The sequence below is a fragment of the Cyanistes caeruleus genome, chromosome 2 (genome assembly GCF_971803275.1).
Source record: "Cyanistes caeruleus chromosome 2, bCyaCae1.hap1.1, whole genome shotgun sequence".
NCBI lineage: Eukaryota > Metazoa > Chordata > Aves > Passeriformes > Paridae > Cyanistes > Cyanistes caeruleus.
The window spans coordinates 32019607-32041468 of NC_141702.1; the positions used below are offsets into that span (position 1 = coordinate 32019607).

General features: G+C 37.5%; 1 protein-coding gene across 1 annotated transcript in view; it reads left to right on the forward strand.

The window, feature by feature from the left end:
• The window catches only part of MEI4 (meiotic double-stranded break formation protein 4), a 130308-nt gene that overhangs the window by 26278 nt on the left and 82168 nt on the right, over positions 1–21862 (forward strand). The gene's annotated exons all lie outside the window — the stretch shown is intronic.

The window sequence follows — 21862 nt, forward strand, 5'->3', positions numbered from 1 at the left end:
ATCTCAGAGATTCACCTGTCTTTTCTCTCACTCCAGTGCACACACATTCTTTAGCTTAACAGTGGCCAGCATTTGAATTTATCATAATTGACTGCAAATTAATACTTACATCCTGTGAAAATGACAGGGTTTCAAAATTTGTGCTGTGTTAGGCAGAAGACACTTTTTTTTACAAAGCTTCCCATTCTTTTGTTTTGTCATTCAAAGCTAAACAACACTTAATGAGATCTTCATGTACTGGGTTCACTATGAGTTTAAGTGAAGCCTTTAGTTTCATCTTCCTCTAATTTACTCCGTATTTTGAGCTGCTGCACTGTCTCCTGAAGAGCTAGTCTTTGTGCCTACAACTCTACTTTAACTCAACTGTAACAAAAGGTTTTTTAAGTGACATTTAACCATCTCAGTGTTGTGTAATGCAGCCCCATAGTAATTGTCTAATAACGCAGTGTCAAGCTGAAATATTTCAACATCTGCTTTCAAGTTTGAGTGTGTCATTTCTTTTGGTTTTAGTTTTGAAAAACTCTCAATAAAGTCTATATGCCATTTTTAAAAATGTTAGCTAAATTTAAGAAGTTCCAAAGGAAGAAATTAATCAAGTTATTTAAGTTACTATATTTTTTTTTATTCTGGTATTATGGAGTACTGTTGTTTGGATTCATTTATGTTTTCTCCAAATAGGTGCTTTCCTAATTTGGATTTAGTCTTATATCATCCAGGAACTTGGGAAAAATCTCCAGACATTCTAAGAAAGTGATCTTCACTTACAGAAAGACTCCTCCCCTCTCTCACTCTCTTTCTCTCTGCCTCCGCCCCAGATAATTATAATATTATTGACTTTGTAAAGTATTAATTTACGAACATGGGAATGTTATTAGGTAACTTATAAAGTCCATGCATTTCAAAATCTACAGTAATATTTTCAGTAACCTTCTCAAACCAAAGATCTGCTTCAATTTCTGGAAAAATGGTGCTGGTTTTGGGCTCTGATGCCCTGCTTCTCTCTCGGAGCTCTGCCCCCTTATCTCCTCCCTCACAGCATTTCCTGTCTTCCCCACTAGGTTTGTGTGGCTGTTTCCACTTACCCCACAAGTACCACAAATACAAGTTCTTGAGAACTGGACAAGGTTATCCAGAAAAGCTCCTTGGTACTGTGGAAAAGCACAGATAATCGTGGGTCATCACATTTTGTTACTTGTTTACTTATTTGTAGGTTGAGATCCTGACTATGTAGTCTGAATTGATTCAAAGTGAGCTAAAAGTCAAACTCTTTTTGGCCAGGCAGTTGAGATGATTTGTAATTCATGTTTCTCCAGTTTTAGCCAGGATCAAACACTTAAGGGAGCTATGGCTGGGATGTTGACAGGTTCCTAACCTAAAAGTACATGGGAATATTTTTTCTATCCACTCCTTTTCTTTTAAAAAGAAAACTTTATTTTTTAAAATGAAGAACATAAAGGAAAGGTAAATGAGAGCATCCCATTTCCTCATGCACACACAGAGAATCATAACTGTGTTATAACTTTGTGTGTGTATGCACACAGACGTGTATATATATACATCCTAAACCTATTATGAATTATTAGCAAAGCATTTAATAATTTTCCATGGATACCATTCTGAATATTCTGAAACTATTAAATAATGCATTTTTTCACTGATATTATGTCAAGTAATCACAGTATTTGTAGCATTTTCTAAGTGTCTATAAACTAGAATCACTATATAATGAAATTATTATTTGTGTATAAAATTTTGTGCATACTATGTTGCCCACAATAACTGCTTAAATCTGAGGGAAGGCAAACAAATAATTTAAAAATATTTGTCTATAACCCTTTGTTTCAATGTATTGACAATTTGACTTTATATTTTTTATGTTATCTTTTGCTTTCACAATACCATGTCATGATAGACTCCAATTCATTGAATATAAAACTATTTTCTTGGAACCTCTCTTACCAAGGTCTCTGACTGAAAAATTTTCAATATTTCTATGGAGAAGAAATTGTATTTTTCAGAATGTGCTGGTCTGGAAACTATTCTAATGCATAAAGTGCCTTTAAGTGGACAGGTACTTCAATTAAAATAATATCTATCTGCAATGAGACAGGCTTGAAATAACTGGATTACTTGTCTAGTGGTCGATTTTGAAACCCCAGAGGTAACCACTGAAATCCACAGGAAACAAAGTTTAATTTGACTATGTGACCTTGTGCATTTCTCTAGATTAGTTGTTTGATGCTTTCCAAGACCCTAATCAGTTTAACAACCACCCTTGTAACAAGCTCCCAGTAAACAATTCTTCCTTCATCTACCTATCTTTATTTTGAAGAAGTCAAAAATTGGAGAGGTACAGAATGAAAACTGAAAAACAGTGAAGGAAATACACAACTAGATAGGAAACAGCAAAGTGTCCCACTACCCAGACCCCTTATTCTGTGTTGATTGAAACCCCTAATGCTGAATACATTTGATTTAAATGCAGAATAACACTACAGAGCTATACTATGTATTGCTAGTTTAGAACTGTTTTCACATTTTTACATGAAGATTTCTTCGTATTTCTTATTCCAAAGAAATAGATCTGTTCTCTTGCAAACAAGTTTGGTTTGGTTGTTTTTATGTTCTTTACCTGAGCTAATGCTAAGAATTTTAATGTACTTAATCTTCACTTGATTTATTCATCTGCTTGATTGGTTAAACAGTGATCACACATGCAGATTTTCCTAGTGTGTGCTTTCTCTTCTTTTTTTCATGAACTTGAAGTCCTGTGTGCTGAATACTTATCAGTAGTCATCTTGGTTAGGTCTGTATTCAATTACAGGACTTTGTGTTTCACTTCCCTATTTGAGTTAGGTGATTCCATCCAGAAGGTTATTTGACTTGTCCATTATAATGCAAAACAGTATTTCCAAATAACTTTCTTCATTTCTTTCCTATAATTTGTTTTCTTATGGCCCTTTCTGACTGCTTCAAAATCTCCTTATTTGAATTCCCATGGTCTGACTCTTCATTCAGCATAAGAACAGGACAACCTGGACAATATAACTAAGTATTTTGAAGTTCCTGGAATTGTAGATCGTGGCTCCCTTCCCCCCAAACCTGGCTTTCCTGTACCTCCCCCTGTGTCATTACTTCAGCAAACTTTTCTTTGGACATTTTTCAGAGCCAGCATCCTGTGACTAATATGGGGTTTTGTGGTTCTTTAATGCCATTTCTCTTATCCTGTTTCTTATCCTATTTATCCACCCTGGAAGACTTCCAGTACAGCTCTGCCTCCAGCAATGCAGTTGTCAAGATGTTTAAAGAGTAGAGAAGTTACTTTTTAGCTCTTTACACTTTTAAATGAGGCTATCTTTCTTGTACTTTTTTGTAGAATTTTTGGAATACAAGGAGACTTTTCCAGCATCTGGAAATCATTACACGAAGGGGTAAATGCTACAGCCTCTGCACCATGAGTAGGTTGTCTGTATGCCAGTGAAAGGTCTGAGGACACAAAAGTGCTAACTGCTAGACATAAATCTCTGTTCTTCAGGAGCTATAATATTAGAAGTTCTTGAACTCCCAGACCTTCTGATAGCAGTAAATGAAGATTTTGGCACTACTTCTACTACTATCCAACCATAAGAAGGGGTAATTCACAGGAGCACAAAGGAAAATATTTGCATAAGCGTGGAACTCATATGTTTATTGGTATAGAACTTGTCTACTGAGCACCTGGGCAGGTCTTACAGAACTGCAGCTGGACAAAATCCCCAGGGAGGGACAGGGCAGTGGGGTCTGGTCATCTCATCTGGCAACCTCAGAAACTGCAACTTAACCCTTTCATGGTAGAAGTCACCCTGAAATGGACATGAGTGGGGAGAGCCTGAAATCCAGGCTTTTTGCAATGTTACAGTGCATATGCAGGTAACAACTAGGATTTGCATGAAAGGGCAAGGAGGGGACTTTAGAGAGAGACCTTGTATTTGGGAACTGAGCATTAGGAACCTCTGGCACAAGCCACCACAGATGGTGCAGAGAGCATCTGCTGTTCTACCCAGAGAGGGAGCTCTTGAGGTTACTGCTGGCTGGTAAGAGGCCTAGTGCTGTAAATTTTCTTGCTCCATAAGGGTTTTGTATTCTTTAAGAAGAAAATAAACATCTTTATGGACCACTGTAAACATATATCTGATTCAACGAAATTTACCTGTGAACAGAGGAAAGGAGACAGCAAAGATAGGTAATAAGTTGTGTCATACTGACTAACTATACAAACCAAAAAGAAAGCACTATCTTTTAGATGCTGGACCTTCTACATAGTTATTTCACACCTGCAACACTTGGGACCTGTGTAAAACAGAATTTGCTTTCAGACCTCATGGCCATGATTGCCCACTGTCTTCCATTTCTTGTATCCTCCTGCATTCTTGGAAATATGTGTAAAATACTGATGATCAGTTTGGACCTTTTTTAATTAACTGATTCTTTCCTGTACAACAACCAGAAGCATAATACAGTCATTAATGAGTAATAGGGTTGTACTCTCCAGGAAAGACAAGATTAAATCGTGGGACCGAGAATAATTGTGGCAATAACCAACAGTGAAATAAAGATTATGTGGATGAAAGCAGAAAGGATTTTGGTTAGCTGTATTGTGGAAGGATTGCAAACGAGATTTCTCTGAGGCAATCTCTGAAATACTGCACAGGCAGGTGAATAGACATCTCTATATTTCCAGTAAATTCTTATCACTGTGATTACAATTTTCCAGGTAATGGTATGCTGGAGGATATGTATAAATATTAATGATAAAGCTCAGTTATTACAACATAGCCACATGTACAGGAATAAAAGACAATGAAATGCCAACCATAGATGGGATAGAGGTTTTTGCACCCTGATGAGTTGAATTGATGATTGAATTAATAGAAATGGGACAACAGTCAGTGGCATAAAACACAAGGCCAAGAATTAAGGAGTAGTATCTAGAGTTTCTGCATCAAATCAAGTCACCTGTTGGAATAATACAAATATATATATATATATATATATATATCTAGTAGAGGTCCTGTGATAGCCTGATGTGATGCAGTCATATCAAAACATCATCTCGTGAATAGAATTATACTAAACAGTAGTCTAGGAAGAGTTCACCTGGAGCATAGTGTACAATTACAGCTGCTCACACAAGAGAATTAAGCATGCTGAAAAGCAGAGAAAGGGATCAAGATGCTAAGAGGGAAGAAAGTTTTCACATGATCAGAGGCTTGGAGTACCTCTCCTAAGACTGGCTGAGAGAGCTGGAAAAAAGGAAGCTCTAGGAAAACCTTATTCCAGCCTTCCAATACATAGAGGGGTGGGTTATAAGAAAGAAGAGAGAGACTTTTTCCCAGTCAGTGGCAGCAGGACAAGAGAGAATGGTTTTAAACTACAAGAGGAGACATGTAGGTTAGATGTTAGGGAAGATGTTCTTTACTGTGAAGACGGTGAGGCTCTGGCACAGGTTTCCCAGAGAAGCTGTGGCTGTTCCATCCATGGAAGTGTTCAAGGCCAAGTTGGATGGGGCTTAAAGCAACTTGATGTAGTGAAAGATGTCCCTGCCCATGGCAGGGGGGTTGGACTAGATGAGCTTTAAAGCTCCTTTCCAACCCAAACTATTCTGTGGTTCTGTCTTCCAAGAGGATCTTGGCTTTCACAGCCTAGCAAAATGTTGCATGACCATAACACTGCATGTCAATACACCAGAGAAAAGCCATTTGAACTAATAGCCACTGCTTGCACAAGAACAAATGGGTATAAACTGGCTATTTTTAAATTTATCCTGAAAAGAAAGTTTCTAAGCATCAGAGGAAAAAAAAAAATTGGAACAGCTTTTAGTTGCAGCGCAAAATTTAATGTGTTTAAACAGCACAATCACAGCTTGGATTAAATTATATGATCGACCAAGTAAGCAGAACTCCTATGCTTTCCTGTGGCCTTTATTACTAGAGGGAGACATTACACAAGGGTTTGGGCAATAGAGGTATAGATCCTGTATCTCTAGATAAGGTTCTGAGTTCAGTACACATTGAAAAATGCATTTGCTGCTGCCACTTTTTTGTGCTTCACTAAATGCTTAGTTTCTGTGTCTGTTTTTTGTTAACAACAATTGTGATCTTGATTATACTCTGGTTTTACTACTGTTTAGGTACTTAATTACATTTCCATCATTAAATATGCAATAATTCTTTTAATAGAAAAAAATTTTAAAATATTTTTTCAGTAGGTTATATATTTCCAATATATTGTGAATCTTGTCATTGTAGTATTACATTTCAGCTTGGCATGCTGATGTGTAAAGTCCATCCTCTTTTCCTGTTAGGATTTTATTGGTTGCTATAGTTACCGACCATTGCTCCATTCATGTCATTTGTGTAGGCTAAATTCTTAGTGACCCTAAATCTGTTATCATACACACCTTGTTGTTTCTGTATTATGAGATGTCAAGGCCCCCAACATGTTATGTGGAATATTTCCAAAGAAGTTAGTAGAGCATGTCTGCATGAAAATCTGGATTCACAGGGCTGAATCCCTCCATGCATTGCCATATTTTTACATCCACCTTAAGAGTAAATCAGCCAGGTCTTGCACATGCTGTAACACAGTCTATCTTGATATTTATTATTTAATCTATTAAAACATTTGGCTGTCTCCACACACAGTTGGGGGACCAATTAAAAGTCCAGAAAAACTATACAAAGTTTGTCATGTAATTAGACGTTTCAGGGCATGCTATTAAGGGCCATCTGTTCTCCTGGATGACTGAGTATGACTGAGAAATGAGATGTTTCCTTCTGTACTTGAGGTTCCGTCTGTCTTGATTCTATATTTGATTAACTCTGTATGGGGGTGGGGATTGAATTTATTTATAATGGTCTTAATCAGTATAGCAGGTAAAATATGATTAAGGTAGGATATTAGCTGTTTAGCATTTGAGATACCCTTTATTGTTTCAGTGCAAATAATTCTCTTGAACATTTTTCTAGGGGAATTTCCATTGCTTTTCTGTTGTTTACATTTCCCCACTGCCTGTTTTTTTCCTCTGTTATCAGTGATCCAATTTTGCTGTAGAATAAATGGTTACAACTAGAGAAAAATCACTGCCATTTTATGCATTTTGAATTTGGCTAGTAAAGCCAAGGAGATCTGAGCAGTGCAGCAAAACATATGCTGTAAACTTATGAGAACTGGCTTACTTTCCCCTCAGTAACATCTGTGCAGGCTCACCAAAGGTAACATAGAACACGACAGACTGCTGCAAAATGTGGAGATACCCAAATTAACTTTTAATTTAGGTATTTCTGCTGTTCTGCCAGCTGTGATGTGCCAATACCCTTAAGAGCAGATTTCAGTCGTTTTTTATCAGTGCAGCTGGCTGCCTACACTTTTCCCTCTAAGTGCCTCTAAATCCTAACAGAGCAATGACACGCAGCAATACTTTTGTTTAACATTTCTAACAACTGATGGCTTTAGCTAGAGTTCTGCATTAGCACACACACATTTAAAACTTAAACCTGGCTCTAAATAATACGTCCACTTCTTTGTATAAATTTATGCAAATAAGATCAAAGGGTCTCTTATGCTCTGCATATAGCAAAGTATTTACAAATCTATGCCAAGCCAAGACATCTGGTCATTGTGTTTTGGTTATAGAAATGTGGGTTTTTATGTCTACTATGCTTGCTTTGTTATTTCACCCACTTTATGTACAGCAGCAAGCACAGTTATATCAATATTCAAACAACACATTCACTTCTTCACTCAAATCCAATATTGTTTGAAAAATTAAACAAGAAATAAGAGTTTATGACACTGTTGCACACTTAGCACTGCTAGTACTACTGCCTTAGCATCACCCTTCGGCATGGAAACCCTGGCACTTTCCCAGATTCTGGCTGATTTTAGGAACAGTTATCATAAACAGTTTAAAACTAGGATTTGGGGATAATTATAGGCACTTAGAATAGAAACATGTCACCAAAATTTAGATACAGCTAGCTATCAAGGAGTGAGTTAGTTCCCTTTCACTCCCTTTAGTGTCAGCAAATAATACCAAGGAATTTCCAACTTGAAGTAATTTTTCCTGACTTTGAGAATGTGTGTAATTTTGTACCTCACTTGGAGTGAGGTGTATCATCTAGGAGCCCACATTCCTCATCGCTATGAAGAGTTCCACCTTAACTTCTCTTTTAATTCCTTGAACTTAACTTCACTGCTCCCATATGTTTCCTTGGCCTGCAATGTGATGAACTCGGTATTTTTCAGTAATTAGTATTGGACTCTAGAGACTACTTCTTCTCTCTTGAGAAGAAAGTGCATGGATCTTTCTACAAAGAAAATATAAGTGCAGCTACTGTGACCATGCAGCTACAGCTGTTAATGATGCACACCACAGTGAACGTGATTAATACAGTCATCTGGAATTTATTATCTACTGTGAAAGAGATGTGGACTTTTTTGTGTAAACAGAAAGAGAATATAAATTCCTTTTTAAAGAATTTTTCCTGAAATGAAAAGCCTAATTTCTCTTATTATTATTATTATTCTAAGTGAGTAAAGTTGTTTAAAGAACACCACAAAAGCTATTAAAACTTTGACAGATGTTCTGGTGAAATGTGAAACTGCTTTTTTTACATTCAGGAATAACGTTATTTCATAATTGTGATAATTCTATGATCAGAAAACTTGAAAAATTAACTTTGATGGATTTTTTTTTTTTTTTTCCTAGAATGCTTTTTTCATAAGAGAACTACACGAGTTCTGGAAGCATGAAGATTTGGCAAGAAATTAAATCATTCGGAAAGTGGAATTTTAATCCTTATAGGAGTTCTACTTAAAGTGTCATCTCACAAATGTGTTTTCATCTTGGGAATGGTCATGTTGGCTGTCTGCTCCCTTGACAATAATAATGTACATCTGTTCTCACAGTTCTCAAAAAATGGAGGATAGTATAAATCACAGCAGATTATATAACTACTGCATAGTAAAAAATACTGGGTTTACAGATGTTTTTACATAGTTTTCTATATACTGTGTGTATTTTTTATATGCTACAGTAGTTTTTAATAGTTTTAGATTTTACTTTTTTTAAAGCAGGATTTGCTATCTCAAAATTTAATAATAATCAGAAATCCTTAACATGTTCCTTATAATTTTTCTCCGTTTTTGTCATAAGAATATATGCTTCCTTACAAAGAACTGAAAAAAAAGGTATGCACATGAAAGTCAAGGTTTTAAAAGTATATGTATATATGTATATATATATATATGTATATATGTATATATATATAGATATATATATATATGTAATTTTTCTTCTACTCTATGAGCAGGATGGAGAAGGGTGAGTTTCCCGGCCTTCTTGGATTTTCTGGGCCCTGGTAAAATTATCTAGGTTTTTCAGGCTCCTCCTCTGTCTCAGCAAACTTGTTTAGAAACATGGGACATGTTTTCTTATAATTTAGACCATAAAGTCTCTTCTATTCAGTGGAGAGTGTAATTTTCCATTATAATTCTTCACCTATAGACACAGCAGATCCTCTTTCTCTCAGGATCTAAATTAATTACAGGTTTTTATCCTATGTAAAAATTCCTCTGTGATAATCTGCGGTTTTGCATGCTAGAGAGGAGGTTACAGGAGATCACTACAGCCTGATTTGGCTGCAAGAACCTGTGAAAAGGTCAGAGCTGTTACCAGTGACAATCCTGTTCATGAGGGAATTGCAGGTGAAGTAATTTGTCCCCCAGTAACCCTTGAAGCTTGTGTCCCACTTGTCTCAGCCTGTGGAGCCCCAAAGAGCCTGGGTGACTTGTGCCTGGTGCATTTCTCCACAAGGATAAAGTCCCAGAGGCAAAAAAGGAAGGCTCCTGCTTTGAGTAGCCCAAAAGATACTTGGGGAGCTTCTGCATCAGTGGGGCTAGTATCTTTTTTGGGGTTTAAAGCTTGTTTTTGTAGAGGAACAAGTGAGAATGGATAGGTGACAGCTCTCCTGTTAGGCAGAATATTATAGACATTGTGTTCAAGCTGTGTTTTAATTAAGGGTATCAAAAATAGAGCATCATACAGACTGAACACTAGGGTTGACTTAACAGGCAGAAAGAATGAGTGAGAGCTTAGCAAACTAATATAAGCTTGGAAAACAAGATTTTATGACCTTTTAATCACTGATTTTCTCAGTATGTAGAGGAAGATAATTTATTTTCCCAATGCTTCATTTTTTTCCTGTACAGTGGGGATAATAAAACTGCTCAAAATGAGCCTTTTAGGGGGAAATGTTAAATATTGGAAATTGCTTACAGGATTGATCAAAGAATCACGCTGGATATTTACTTTGGGCAAGTAAATACTATGTGTAGATACAGAACTTCAAAGTATGATAGGTCATGAAATCATGAAATCAAGCATTCCTCTCAGACTCCTGAACTAAAAAAGCCAACTGGACATGGAAGAGCCTTTGACAATATTCAGAGGAAAGAACAAGTTAGCACCTCTAAATCTGAAATTACAGATAAATACATTTTCCTTCCTTAAACCTCCTGTAGTTCCAATTAGGGATTCTACTTCTCACTTCCCTCCCAAAGTGTGGCACAATGCTGCTATGCATTACTGAACATGTTGCTGTGCCATACTTGACCTCAGAGGTGACTGCTTCTTGGCGCTGGATGAAACAAGTCACGCAGATTCCTTGAGTACTTCACTGAGAGATTTTGACTAGCTTAATTAGAGAATGCTCAAGAAGTGTTGTGAGATACTTAGATTACATGTATTGTGTAAGGCCAAATTAATTATGAGCATTAATACAATCTTGATCTAAAGAGTGATTTGAATAAGGGATGGAAATAATAACAAGATCCTTTTGAGTTCCATGCAGCAGGCTTTGGTTGTCCATACAAAATACCCCCCGCATCATTTAAAATGTTTTTGGGGAGCAGAGCAGGGCAGTGGCACTCAGAAGTGCCAGGAAAATGCACTACCAGATGTGAGTCATTGCTGAACTCCAGCACTCGTTTCTTTGTTCTCCTTTCAAGCACAAGACAGCCTGTTCCTTACCGCAGGGTTACCTGCAGGTGCCTTGATGGAACATGCAATGAGGAGCCTGCCAGACAAGGGGGGCGGGGGGGAGGTGTTGGATTTTTTTCTGAAGTTTGAGGAATTATCTTCATTATTTCCTGTAAACACCTGGAGTGACATGGCACAACCATCCTTATCCTTGGGTGAAATCCTAGCATTTCTCAAGTCAAAGAAATCAAAGAAATCTTCCCTTTTCTCTTTCAGTGGAACTAGGATTTCCATCACATATGTTTCAGTGTCATGTTCCTTCAGTTAAGGAAACTTTGAAGTGCTAGAAATTACATGAATTCATGTAGCCATGTAGTCCATTTTCCTACAAAAGTAGAAGAATCAGACTGAATATAACTGAGTGATTGCCGAATCTGTCTTGAAAGTTGGATGGCCAGCATGAGTTTCCACTGCAGCTTTTTTGCATGGTAAGCTTTATACATTTTGTAGATACCTAGAAAATTTGGTAGCAGGTTTACTTTCCTGAAATCTGAACACAAGGAGATCAGATTTCTAAGTCTAAACTTTGTATACTTGTAGGCTAGATTCTTTTGATTAAATACACATATCCACAGTATATTTAAGAAATCTATTCTAGAATGGAGTTACTCCTTAGATCTGCATTGACTCTTAAGAGTAACTGACTACAATTAGTCACATGAATTTCATACTTTTACACTTATTCTTTGTAAGTACTCTAGGGTTTTAATGAAATGGGGCTGGAATACTAAATTATTTAGTGTTACTGAGCTAGTTACCACAGAAACATGAGCAGAGAGTAGTATTTTAACGTTAGAAGCAGTGTATCTGTGCAAAATTTTCACTTTGATTACTATCAAATAAATATTTCAGTTGAATAACCATTTTCAGGCATTGGACAAATATCTCTAACAACTACTCTTCACACAAGCTACACTTACTTATAAGGCCACAATTCCACATGCAGATTTCCTTTAAATGTAAAACTTGAAGTGACTGTCTAAAGCCAGGCATATAAATGGCACTCCGAACATTTAGTTCTAGTCCATTTATTTTTGTTTACTTCTGTGCTTCATTATAATGAGATACACATTTTTGTGTATTGAGGACTATAATTACTCGTGTCCATAGAGCAGCTCACCAGAGAGTACAATTATTGCTCACATGTTGGCTCAAGGCAAGAATTAGACTCAAAAGTCTGACGCGGTCATTACTCCTACATTTTAATTTGTTCACCTCCTGGTAACACCTAACAGATCACCTATGCCTGTCCTAATTTTTCAGTACAAAGAGATTAAATTCCTTCTGTATCCTTTTTTGTGAGGGAGATAGTCATACTGAGAATGAAGCTGGCCATATTCAGACACAGAGCTGGTTTGGGGACAAGACCACGAGCAGCACACGGGGCAGCACATGGGGCAGCTGGCCACGTGTGCAGCACCGCCAACATCACAGCCATGTCTGAGCCTGCAGACACATGACACATGGTTCTGGGTGCACAGGGATGGAGGATGTTCTCTTTCTTTGGAAAAATCAAGCAAGGTCTTGGGGCAAGCTAGGCATTTGCCACAGCTGGAGAGATTTATTCAGGCTGGAACTGACATAGCCATTGTTCATGAGCTATGTGTAGATCAAAAACTGATCTGCTTTGATATGTCTGCCAAAGACCCCTTCAAGATAGGGGCTACAGCAGCGATACAGATAAGCTCTCTGTAGGTGCCACTCATGCCCATCTACCTCCAAATTGCTCAAGAATTCAAAAGCACTTTTAGCACAGGAAGACACGGGACTGTCCCTTACTCATCTGAGGAATGGGAGCAGAAAAGGGATGCTGCCCAGCACAGGTACCCATCCACTGCTGTTACACTGGCCTGTGCACTGCTGACACTTCTGGTTTCTTCTGTTTTCTCTCTGGGGTACCATTAAATTTCCTGAGAACTCTCACAGTTCAGCACAACAAAAATCTTCAGTCTTTAACACAGTGTATTGGGTTTGTGGTTTGTGCTATTTTTTTGGGCTAAACAAAACAAGTTATGCCAAATAAAGCAACAAAAAAACTTCAAACATCCCTCCTTTGCCTATTACCAGTGAATCCTGGGTCCTTAAATAATTTAAAAATATCTGGTACTCAGGGTTCTTTTGGTTGGCTTTCTCTTGAGTTTGTGTGAAGACTTTCCTCCACAGCAGGGAGCCCTGACCATCTCAGTGCTGTATTGCAGGGCATGTATGCATACTTCCCATTATTTTGGGAACTACAGACAGAGCTACAGTGCTATAGTTGCCCAAGATTTCTCCATAAGGCTCTGGTAAGGTACATGAGCCTACATAGAGATGACTGCCCTGCTCTCCACCTTACGACTGAGTGAATAAAGGAACCACTGTTTCCCCTATATTCATACAACTAATTTCAAAATAATAATATTTTTTCAGAAAACTGTCTCCATTACAGCAATGTTGGAAGTGGTAGAGTGAGGCTGAACATTAAAAATTCTGTTTTAATATCTTTTAGTAATAAATGTTCACAAACAAGCACAAATTAAGTTTGTTCACTGTATTTTAAATTGATTTTTCCTCTTCAGTTTATAAGACATGTCTCACTATATGATTTTAAGCAGTTTCACAAAATTGCTTCAAAAGAAATGATTCTGTAGAGTTTGCATATACTTGATATATATCTTTGAAATTATTTGTTCTTGTGCATGTTTTTAGTTACAGAATAAAGACTGCTTAAACTTTTATTGAGACAATTCAAGTAATTTCTTTATAACTAAATGAAAAGCACATCATTAAAAGAAGATTTAAAGGCAAGAAAAAAGCCTTTTATGAGAGTACAACTCTTGAATAATTACTTCAGCTCTGGCAGTGAATTCTTTGTTATTTAATGAAATCTTAGTATGCAGTACTTTATCTCAAATGTGTCACACATTTTCAGTGAGAGAAAATGAGCTTTGGTCCTAATGTATACTCTGGGAGTGAAAAGCACATGGCGAATATTATAGCAGGTCATTTTAAATGTTATTTGCTCAGGTATCTTGGAGGTATCTTGGGTGCCAATAACAGCAATTTTGTATTCTCTGTCAGGCCGTGCAGGAAAAAATGCGTCATTGTCCTTTCCTCCCTCACCCCCCAGTTACGGATCGCTCATGCTGATACGCAAACCGTGTCCCCAGGTCTCTCCCCAGCCTCCCTCACAGTGACTCAGCTGCAGCTCTTCACCCCACTGTGGTGTCCACCCGAGCCCTTCTGTGCCGGTTCCGTGCGATGCTGGGGCCAGCACGGCGGCAGCTGCTGCTCCGAGGTACCGCCACACTGCTGGCCGCACCTGAACCCCAGAGCCCAGTAAAGTGTCTGCACTGAGGCTGAAATTCCTCTCACCTAACCTCAGCTTTCTAAAGGTTAGAAATATAGATACTACTCTATTCCCTTTCCAGCTAATGGAAGGAGACAGGAACAGCTGGCCAAGATTTCTCCGGGTGGACCTCAGCGCTCTCCAAAGGTGTCTGTCCTGCACCTACAGGGACATCAGCTGGCTAACGCTAACTGCATGTGGCAGTGCCAGGTCTCAAGAGTTTGCAGAGACACAGCTTGACCTTAATGTGCACCAAAATTCTTTTAGCATTAACAGAACCCTTTTTGGCAAGCATGTTGCTCTACATAAGGAAAGATCTGCACATGGTCCTCCCAGTACTTTGGCCTAATATTTCAAATGTTGCAGATTATAACATGCAGGAACAATACAAACAAAACGTTTTCTCAGTGATGAAGAAACATCATTAGAAGCTAGTGAAATGCTTTTCCAAACCATTTAAAACTATTTTGCCAAATAGGTGAAGTGAAAACTAAGTTAACACGGAAGGACTACAAATACTGATTTTTGAAAATTAATAAAATAAATAAAATAATACTAACATTACCTGAACAAAATTAAAGGTGTAACCAAGAAAAGTAGAAGCAAATTATGTATATTTCTCAAAGATTATATTTATGTCTCTAAGTACAAAGAGGAAATTGAAAATCCTATAATTTATATCTCAGCACATTTAAAGTAATATTACATAAGTAATTCCAATGAGTCCAATTAAAAGCCATATAGCATAGAAGAACTGTGCTCTCATTATGTGAAGTGCTTCCTAATAAATAAGTGAACCACTGTGCAAATTCTTCTCATTCATAACCTGTACAGAAGAAGACAAGGGTAATCAGTGGGACAAAAAAATCTGTCAGTGTCCAATATGAAGTTCTTGCTTAGTGCCTAATTAAACTTTATCAGTTTTTGTTTGTCACTATTCTTTTATTTTTTTTATGTTAAAGATATATTTGAATGGAAAGCCATTTGCAAATATGAAATAATCTAAAATTTGATTAAATACATTTATCAGGATGTGATTTTTGAAGACTTTACAGTTTATTGAATGGATTTTAAGCTCTTTTTGGAGGAAAAAAAAAAGAAAAAGAAAAGTTACTTGCTTTGTTTCTAGCACTACCAGTTACTTTTTTTACAAATACACTTTCTGTACCTTATTTTTTCATGATGGAGCTGTTTTGACTGATGTCACAGTTTTAAAAGTCAGTGAAAAATCTGTTTCACTGAAGTGGAAGCCCTGATCAGGCATTGTTTTTTCTTCTTAAACCTGAAACAAGTATAAAAGCATGTCTCTTAGAACATTTAGATCATTTTTTTCCTGCACATGAACAAAGAATTCAGGAGTGGAGGAAAAAGACAAGGCTTTCTCTGTGACAGGAGACAAAGGCAGGGGAAAAAAAAAAACCTAAGACAAAGTAATAAAAAAAAGCCCCATAAAAAAGCTCCTTAAAATCCTTAGGAGACCAACTCTCTCACTTTTTGTTTTGTGGATGGAGAGTTTTGAGCTGATTTGTGACAGAGTTGGGTTAGCATAGGGACCATTTATTGAAATGAGGAAAAGTAGCTCTTCAGTCAAAGACTTCCATATCTTTTGCTTTTTCCAGTGCCTCCTCTGTGCTGTTTTCTGAAACAGCATGACTATGTTGATTACTGCTGCAAGAAGATTATTACTGTAAAAATGTTCAACTGACAAAGATTTCAGAGTGTATATTATCATTTTGTATGAGTCAGACCTTTGTTGGCAAAATCTCAATGGAATTTCAAAACACAGACACGTACAACTCTAAGCAGAATACCAGTTCCATGAATCAAAGGTTTTCAGCATGTTGCAAACCAAAAAACAAAACAAAACAAAACAAAACAAACCCCAAAAAACCACAAACCCCCCAAAAAAACCACCCACAAAAATTGTGTTTATCTCAGAAGATGCAAAACAACTGTCTGAATGTGAATGTGTATACACATACACACACACTTATCCACACACGTGCTTTAACAAATACATGCAACATCAGTCAGGCTCCTAGTATCTACACCCAAAATTACGAAGAGGGACTGTTTGACACAAGAGCATACAAAGGCCCATACCGAACTGAAAAGGTGGGAATATATTTTTTAAACTGTTCCTCTCACTATCACCAGCAATATAACTGACAGAGCTCTCCTATCTATAATCAATTAATTTTTCAATTGCTGTAGGTGAAAGCTAGATTTAAACAAAAGCCCTGGAGGCGTGAAGCTCCATATAATACTTCAGTAAACAGCCAGTGTTACCAGTTTAGATTTCCTTTACTTGTGAGGAAAGTACCAAAGAATCTGGAGATTTTATTTGAACTGTTTACAAAAATTTAGAGATCAACAGTAAAAATCAATTTGTAATAGTATTACTGATTGATAGAAAAAAAAAATTACATTAGTGAAGAAATTTAAATTAAAATGTCCAAAATGTCCAAAATTTTTAGAGGACTGGATTTCTTCTAAAAGCCTTTTTTTCTCATTTTAGCAGTGCTCAATAAAACTGAAAAGCTATTAAATTAAGTGAATAAAATATCAGAAGCTATCTACTTTTTGGTGAGTCAACATACACAGTTGTAACAACAGCCCTGGTGTCAGATTAGGAAAACTGGTTGGTCTAGAGAGGATCTTAGAGGAGAAATTTCAATGTCAAAATAACAAATGGTTTCCATGCAGCTTTGAATTTTTATTTTGCTCCCTTAAATTATATGAGGAGAAGAAATTTTATCTCTCATACAGTGAGGTGGAGCTAGGCAAATTTAGTAACAAATTCTGGATAGATGGTTACACATAACACACCGAGTATTGCAATAGGATGTGACATGCTGCACATTGCAAATGACATAAATCATTAAATGTTTTAATGTTAAAGGCCCTTAAGCAATTTATGCAATTTACTAGTTGGTCTATAAGTCAGTGTTTCAAGATTAACCTTATACTGCTGTGGGTTGTTGAGCAATGTCAGTGGTCAGTTCCCTTCTTTTCCCACTGCCTTATTTTGTGGTTGTCATTAGCAATATTTCTTAACACTTTATTGAACCCCCATTTTCCTGTTTTCTCACTTTGTAGATACATTTCTTTTCCCTGTAGCCAAGTACCCACAGAATGATACAAATACAATTATCTTTAAAATGTATTGTCATTACGAATACTTGCTTAAGAACACAAAAATTGCTTGGGTTCAGAGGCCAGTAAATAAGGAGTCAGGCCAATCTCTGGTGCTATTGTCGAAGTCTTATTTTTCTCCTTAGGTTTGTACATACATGGAATTATATGATTGCATTGTTCAAAAGAATATTGGGATCTCATTCATAATTTCTGTTGGTTTTGTAATAGTACACACTCCACTTTATCATCTTAGAAAATTAAGAAAGGAAAAGGGAACTGTGAGTTTTGTTCACCACTGTCCAGCATACAAAATGTTACTCCAATCTATTTGATGAAGTTCTACCTGAAAATTTTAGCACTAGTGATTCTTGAAATACACACAGGATAGAAAGAAGGATCCTATAAATTCAATTAAAATAGAAGCACAAATGTCAAGCCCAAAAAGTCCCAAAAATTGTCAATTATTCCTTTAACATCATCCTGTTCTATAAGGCAGCTGTGAAAGCAAATTACCTCCTTGTTGGAGGAAATACCAAGACAAATGCTATTACTGTACCCTCTGATTTTAAAAGAAAATGCATATTGTCAAAATGTTTTATTCCCAAAATGTATCTGACATTTTCTTTTCATGCCTGTTTGTATGTGCTATAAAATTTATTTTGATGAAATGAATGGAAAAAAAGAGGACAGTAGAAATAAAAAAATTGAAGTTGAGGCAAAAATAATCTATTAATTATTATAGTATATCAGCATCTCTCTGTAAAAATACCAAATATCCCTGGCACTGGGATAATCAGCTGCTTGGTGTGACAACAGATATATAGGAGGCACTACCTCACCACAAACTGTATGCGCTTTCATTAGTGGCATCCAGTCTTCTCAGGTCCATGCAGCCCAAAGTCGACCCGGAGAGAAGCTCCAGTTTCAGTTGCAAATCCACGTCTCTGTGTCCCCTGACATGGCCACTCTTGTCACATGAAATCTTCAAGGTTAGCATGAAGCAACTTTTGCTTCTTTAGAGAGGTAGGACAGGAACAGCATGTCCTACCTGGGGTTGGTGCAAGCAGTGTTTGTCTCATTTTTTTATATCACCCACTGATGCAAAGAATGTAATTAGACTAATACTAAATAAAAAAACACTTCATATTACATCCACAAGCAGTGTTATTGCAGTGTAAATTCCTGACAGTTAACGGAGGAGGGATAAAGAGAGATAGTTTTCTCTTGTGCATTTGTCTTATTAATAATATCAATGAGCAACATCAGTTGTCTTCTTAGGCAGGTTGGGGAACAGAAGCAACTGTGGCTGTTCATTATCTCATTTACCCAAGTAGTCTTTGCTAAACAGGCACATATTCTTGTATCCTCACTCACAGACAAGACAAGATTGATGGGGATCAAAAAAACCAAAGCAAAACAAAGAGAAACCCAGAGGGACCACAGGTATTTATTTAATCACAGCACCATTTACCTGATTTTCGTAAGGTATTTGCTTATAATTCAAACCACTCATAATAAGGAATAAACATTTCACTGAAATTTGAGGATTAGATATAAACACAAGTCTGTTTTATCTGCTGAAGTAAACTGAAAAGAAAATTTCACAGTGTCTGGCACAATCAAAGATAGAAATCCTTTCTCTTTATTCCCCTCCCCCAGATGCTTACCCCTCATCTCCAGGAATACATCACATGAGAAAGAAAATTGTCAATTACCCAAACTTTTAACTCTAAGACTGTGATTAGACAGAAAATAGAAATATGTTTCAAAATTAATGCAGTAAAGAACTGTGGCAGTAATAAAAGAACCCTTATGCTTCATTTTAATATTTCCTCATTTTACTTATTGGTTTGCAATATCAGCCTCCCATCAGAGTCTAAGTTACAAAGACTTCAAGATAATAGATCTTCCTTTAGGCACCAGCATTTGAAGGGAAAAGGACAATTTAATATTCTAAAATCAGTGGAACTGTGTGGGCACTAAGGAAGAGGGGCTTATCTGTAGATTTACTGTGAAACAATTATGCCCCTGCAAGCTCTAAATCCCTCTCCTACTCACAATTAAAGGCATAGATAACTTCCTAATGTACAGCAGCTGACAGATCAGATGATGGAAAGCCAATATCTATCACTCTCTGTTTACTTCTTACTTTGTATGGGGAAAATCAGCCATATGCAGAATCCATTTGGGATGAAAAGAGCTTGGGCAGCAGAGCATAGTATGAAACGGTTTCATCCATCAACTCTCTTCAGAAAGACAGAACTGGATGTTTCATTTGCAGGGCAGAGGAGGAGATACCAAAGGAAGAAGCAATCAGTTCAATAACAAAGGAAAAACTCAAGCAGAATTTCAAGCTCCTAAATGACTTACTGAAAGGCTCTTGCACAGCTCCTTATTGGTTCTTTTGTTTGTCCTCAGAAAGGCAATTGCCAGAAACTTGATTTCAATTTGAAAGCTTTCATTTATAAAGAATGCAGTGCCAAAGAAACTGGTATGTGATATAAACCGGTACAGTGAATCAAATCTTGAAGACTTTATTCAGAGTTTATGTTTTGTAGCCTATAAAAAACTCTAATCCAGATTTGGCAGAATCTTTAGCACTTCAGGAACCCCAGAATTTGGCCTGCTGGGTTTACCTGTGAAGCTCATACCTCCAACTTTTGAACAATTTGTACATCTAAATTCAGTTTCTGTCACTAGTAAAATTAATCCAATCCACCAACAAAGCTTACATTTAATGCACAGTACTGTTCTCTTATGTCAGAGAAAGTTATGAAAGCGATCCTGCTGAATCTAAAGCATCCTATGACTCTCCTAAAGCTCTTTGGAAGCAGAGAGACTTGCCCATTGCAAAAGGAGAGATTTACTGCCTGGGAACTCAACATCTATGACACTTGGATTGTCAGCTTAAGTACTTTAAAACTTTCTTCTTGTGTCCTTATTTTTCCTACTAATCTCTTATCTTATGCAATATAAAAAGAAGACTGACAAAATAAATTGTGCAAGTAGGAATCCAAATGAGTAGCTTGGCTTGCTTCCAAAATATCAGTAAAAACATCCTCATTTTCCCATTACTTTTCAAATTTCTGTATTCTTCCTTCTCCCCATCTCTTAATTTCTCAGGAGATTCCTGACTGATCCTTGCTTGTCATAAAGATTTTGCAAGGAATTTTGTAAGGGGGATTTAATTAAGATGGCTAGTAACAGCTCACTTTTGTTAACTCAAGCACAGCATCACAAGCTGGTGAGGGAATTGTCCCGCTCTGCTCTGCACTGGGGCTGGGGGCAGTTTTGGGTGCCACAGTGTGAGAAAGACATTAAACCATTAGAGAGTGTCCAAAGGAGGGCACAAAGATGGTGAAGGGCCTTGAGGGGAAGCTGCATGAGGAGCAGCTGAGGGCACCAGGTCTGTTCAGCCTGGAGGAGGCTGAGGGGAGACCTCACTGCAGTTACAGCTTCCTCATGAGGGGAAGAGGAGAGGCAGGCACTGAGCTCTTCTCTCTGGTGACAGTGACAGGACCAAGGGAATGGCCTGAAGTTGTGACAGGGGAGGTTTAGGCTGGATATCAGGAAAGGTTCTTCACCCAAAAGGTCACTGGGCACTGGAAGAAGCTCCCTAGGGAAGTGGTCACAGCACCAAGCCTGACAGAGTTTCAGATTCAAAGAAGTGTTTCCACAATGCTCTCAGGCACAGGGTGTGACTCTTGGCGATGGTCCTGTGCACTGATGGACTCAATGGGTCCCTCCCAACTGAGCATATTCTGTGATTCTGTGCCTGAGGAGACCTACACCTTCCTCCATCTGCCAACACTTCTGGGTCCAAACCCCCATGCTTGATGTTTGAGCCTTGGTGTATGGGGAAAACTGCATGAAATAACTTGCACACAGTGTGCACTTGTCTGTCTGCTTGCCTGGGCCAGCGACTACACAGAAGCCTGACATTTTCCAGCTAAGAGCTGGAAAGCAGCAGGTGCTATGTTGACCTCAGAAATAAACACACCCATTTCCTGGGCACTAACCCAAAGGTCCACTGCTATAAGGGATATGTGAAAGGTGCTGAATCAAACCATTGAGAAATATTTTTTGGAGAAAATCTATTCTGCTCGTCTCTTGATCACAAAAGCAACACCTTGACCTCCAAAACATTTACCTAAGGGGATACCTTATCTCAGTCTGAAGAAAATCTGGGTACCTTTCACAGTGTTATATCTCAATGACAGAAATCAAGTCAAAACCACTGTGCCAATTGTGCTCCTTCTGGATTACATTTCAGTCTCAGTGACATTGATGCAAACAAGAAATGACCATGGCAGACC